At 40.9% G+C, this 4935-nt stretch overlaps 1 non-coding gene across 1 annotated transcript; it reads left to right on the top strand.

The window, feature by feature from the left end:
- The first annotated feature begins 209 nt into the window (after nt 1-209).
- On the top strand, nt 210-316 carry LOC120274228. Its single transcript, XR_005540761.1, has one exon. It is a non-coding gene; the product is annotated as a small nucleolar RNA R71 (small nucleolar RNA).
- The last annotated feature ends 4619 nt before the right edge of the window (nt 317-4935 follow it).

The raw sequence follows: 4935 nt of genomic DNA, 5'->3' as shown, positions 1-4935 counted from the left end.
AAGTCACTACATCTATCTCATGAAGATCGGCCACCTTCTTCTTCTCCCTGGCATTCCATTGGTAGCTGTTTAACCCCATTTCTTCAATTAATTGACGGGCCTCACCGGGGGTCTTGCTACCTAAGGTACCTCCTGCTGCAACATCCAAGAGTTGCCTTGTACTCAGATTTAGACCATTGTAAAAGGTCTGAACAATCATCCACTCTGGGAATCCGTGTTGCGTGCATTTTCTCAGGATCTCCTTGAACCTTTCCCACGTCTCAAATAGAGACTCCAATTCCAATTGTACAAAGGATGAGATCTCATTCCTATGCTTTGCAGATTTTTTGGGAGGGAAATAACGGCCAAGAAAAGCTTCTACCATCTCCTCCCATATGGTAATTGATGCTCTAGGTAATGAGTGTAGCCACTGCTTCGCTCTCCCTTTCAAGGAAAATGGGAAGGCCCTTAACTTGATGGCATCATCCATTACCCCATTTATCTTCAACATATCACACACCTCGAGAAAGTTCTCTATATGACTATTTGGATCCTTATCGGCCAAACCATTGAGTTGCGCAAATTGCTGCAACATATGGATGAATGCCGGCTTTAGCTCGAAGTTCTAAGCTGTAATCGGGTGATGCACAATGCTCGATTGTGTCCCCAATATTGAAGATCTGGCATAATCGGATAATGTTCGCTGCTGCTCATTATGTTCTACCATATTTTTATATTCTTATAATTCCAAATCAGCTAGATTGGACTGTTCTTGCACAGGTTCTTTCCCTTTTCTTCTAAGTGTACGTTCAAGCTCTGGATCTCCTTTAATCAGTATAGAGGGATTCCCTTGGGTCATAACCTGGAGCTGCACCAAAAGAAAGGAAACAAAAATCATAACGATGATAGAATAAGAAAATATGAAATAGAATGAATAAATGAATAGCTAAGAAAAACAAAGTGCAAAGTATCTTTATACGCCTACTCCCCGGCAAGGGCGATAAAAACTTGACACGTCCGAATATGCGTGTACACCGCAAGTGCACGGGTGTCGAAGTAATAATCCAAGATGAGTGGTTATCGTATCCACAGAGAGTATGGAATAAAAACTCATAAATTGTTTCTTAACTAATGTGGAAGATAAATAGTGATATGTGTGACAAGACTCAATTATCAATAGTAAAAACAACAAGAAAGAGAGCACAAGTAAAGGAGAAGGTAAGGCAATCGATAAAGATGGGGTACCCGAGTATTGTTCCATCTAGGACAATCGTTTTAAGTGCAAGAACCCTCTATTATGCTTCCTAATTAATGCAATATTGAGTCACGAAAATCCTTTATTGTATAGTGACACGTCCGAATATGCCTGTAAACCGCAAGTGCACGGGTGTCGAAGTAATAATTACCCCGGTGAGTGGGTAGTCGAATCCACAGGGAACAGGGCTACTAATACTAACTTCTTCTCTGCTTTCTAACCTAATGATAAATGGAAAGGTGTGGTGATCTAATGTGCGAAGAAATAAATACCGGAGACAAATATGCAAGGGTTAAATGGGGCAATGCTCCCCCTAGGATTCAGGTATTAGGTACCGAATAAGCAAAGTGTTTCTATGATGAGTAAGTTAAGTCGTGGAAATCCAAATATAATCGGATCCGGCCTCCCGATCACCGATACTAGTCCCCTACGAGGTCCCGGTGGAGAAATCGCTCAATCTCAACACCTCACACCACATATGACTGCAAAACACTCTAGGGATTCCAAGAGTTGTATCCGATTCCTAAAGATTGATCCAACCCTAATTCCCGCCGAAGGATCCTAACCCCCTACAAGGTCCCGGTGGAGAAATCTCTCAATCTCACGCCTCACACCAAATATGGTTGCATAGAGCTTAAGGAACGGAGATAGAATACACTCAATCGGAAGGGAGTGGGGACACTCCACTATCTCATTACTCACCCTCTCAACCCTCTTGAACCTTGAAGTTCTAACTCTAATGGAGACCTCTCTCACATCAAAGTAACAAATCATGCAAATCCAATCAACCACAAGGATTAATTAAACAAGCAAGCAATGAGAATACAAGATTAAAACTTAATCAAACTCGGATTAAATAGAAACACTAAGCAAATCCACAAAAAATGAGAATCCTAGGGTTCACAAGCCCAAATACCCTCTAGGGTTTTAGCTCTCCATGGAGCAACATACAAAACACACAATCAATGAATGAAAGTACATTAAAACCATAGAAATAAACCCCCTTATATATGAACTGATGGCCTTGATGGAGAGCTTCGACGTCTTGAAGGACCCACTCCGAAACTAGGTTCACCGGTGGCTTCCTTGATGCTATGACGGAGGAGGAATCGATCAAAGTTGGTAACGAAGCGCCTCCAAAGGCGCAAAGACCTCCTCTCCAAACCCTAGCCGTCTCACCCCTCAAGAGCCGCACAAAAGATGAGAAAGAATAGGACAAAACGGCTATTTATAGGCCTTAGATCGCGTCTGTCACGTGCCCTCACGCGCCCGTGTGGATTTTCCACGCGGCCGCGTGGGCTGCAGAAATTTTCACGCGGGCGCGTGGAATTTCCATGCGGGCGCGTGAACAGTAATTTTGATACAGTGATGCTACAGTAATTTTACTTCAATACTTTTCACAAAACGCAGTCCGATCACTCTTCTCTTGAGGCCACATGTCCGGGCACACGTCCATGTGATAGGCTATAAAACTTTTCTTCATCGATGTATCTTTGAGAGGTCTTGCAATCTTCACAAAGAGAAGAAACATGAAGATGTGGCTGCCTTTGTGCCCTTCCAACTAGTGAATTGACTTGAATCTTCTTGGAAGTTGGCACACATCTCCACGTTTATAAACTCCTCTCATGTCTTGGTCCTTGAATTGAACAAGAACTCCCAACATTATGTCTTTATAGCCCATCTTTGCTTCCTTTTTACTCTTCAAGGCATTCACAGCCTATATGCATAAAAAGAACACCAAATACACAATATGAGACATAAACCAAAGTAAAAAAATGATGCTCAATGCATGTAAAACATATAAAAAAAATATGTCTACTCAAGCATTTATCAAACTCCCCACACTTAAGTCTTTGCTTGTCCTCAAGCAAAAATTAAACATTATACCTATGGAAAGAAAAGAGAAGTGCTTGGACTTAGGTTCACCAAATGAGTACAAGAATAAAAATTCTACGATCATGGAGAGGATCAAACACTAAACAAAAACAATCAATGCTCTAGCAAACAATCCAATCAAAAAAATGAATGTGATAAAATCCGAATGCGTGTGTGTGTGAAAAAAACTCAACTCATGTCAACACTATGTCCACTACCAAGTTCTTATTAACATCGGACTTATTTATAAACAGAAAGAATAGGTAGTAGCTTCACACAACCTCTAAGGTAGCCCTTTCCCAAGATGCCTCCTGAGCGGCTTTCACACTTTCGAGGTGGTAGCTCTTTCTATCGAGGATGGTAGCTTTCACACATCCCATGAGATAGCTCTTTCTCTCATTAGGGCATAACAAGTATCCGACTTATGAGAGTAGCTACATACATCATGGGTGGTAGCTCTTTCCACACCCTATGTACAAACAACAAACAATTTCCATTTCTTTTTTTTTTTTTCAAATTTTTCTGATTTTTTTCTGATTTTCCTCTGATGATTTTTTTTTCTTTTTTCAAATAAAAACTAGCACACTAAAGTCCCAAACATAATGAACTAGAGTTTTCATAGGTCTAATGAGCGAGAAAAGTGCAGAAAGAGCAATCGGACAAAAATATTCAATAAAATTGGATGAAAACTAGAGCATGATAAAATCCATGTTTATAACCTCCAAAAACTAAGAATTAAACTCTTAACCCTAAGGTGAACCTTTATTGGCAACAAGAGCATGCTCATGAAAACACAAGTAAAAGTCATGTATAAGGTGAACCCTCCCCCACACTTAAGATGTACATTGTCCTCAATGTACGCATGAAAGCACAATAAAAATAATAACAATGGAAGCATAATGTGTGTGGGAATGCAATTAAAACAATACTCCCCTGAACTCCTCATTAATTGTTTGGTGAAGTCTAACTCATGGGCTTGTTGTATGGGTTGTGAAGCTCACACGACCATGTGACAATATCACATGATCATGTCTATGACTAAAATACCATCAACATCACTCTCAAGGCCATCTGCACGTAGATAAGGGGTTCAGTGAAGCTCAACAAAATAGAAAAGATGTACGAGTTCTTATAAGTAAACACATGAAGCACAAACTCGCACAAACAAAACAAAACACAAAGTTAACTAAACTCTAAAAGATAAAATAAAAACTAAAAAAAATGAAAACAAAAGTAAAGGAAACTAAAGAATCATGAGTGGGATGCCTCAAGCATCGTGTCTTCTGGTGTTGCTGGTGTGCCAAAAGAATGTTCCCATCCAAGGTTAATCGTATACGATCAAAACTTTTCGGTCCTTGGTGGCATACCTGCAAGAAAACTGCCAAAGAAATGCAAATTTACATGAAATGGCAAGCTGGATAAATCCACACGGGCGCGTGGAAAATCTACGCGCCCGTGTGGAAAATTTTTGGCCTGAAAGCAGACCACACGGGCGCGTGAAAAATCCACGCGCCCGCGTGGATCCATGCGGTCGCGTGGATTTTCCACGCGCCCGCGTGGGCTTCCTGGGCACAATTTTCAGCCAACGCGGTCTCGTGGGCATCCCACACGACCGCGTGAGAGCTAGGTTATGGCCAAAAAAGCCATACCGACTCACAACGGCGCTCCAAAACTCTTATAAAAGTATTTTCAAGCATATTAAGGTGATTTCCATGAAGAACAATGCATAAGAACCAAGATATCCACATAAAGTTTGAAAAATGGAGGCGTGGAGAAGGTTAGAAAAATGAGAGCATACCGGTGTGAATTGAAGAATAAAGTATGAT

The sequence above is a fragment of the Dioscorea cayenensis genome, chromosome 12 (assembly GCF_009730915.1).
Source record: "Dioscorea cayenensis subsp. rotundata cultivar TDr96_F1 chromosome 12, TDr96_F1_v2_PseudoChromosome.rev07_lg8_w22 25.fasta, whole genome shotgun sequence".
NCBI lineage: Eukaryota > Viridiplantae > Streptophyta > Magnoliopsida > Dioscoreales > Dioscoreaceae > Dioscorea > Dioscorea cayenensis.
The sequence above is the reverse complement of the archived record's forward strand: the minus strand, read 5'-3'. Positions and strand labels throughout refer to the sequence as shown.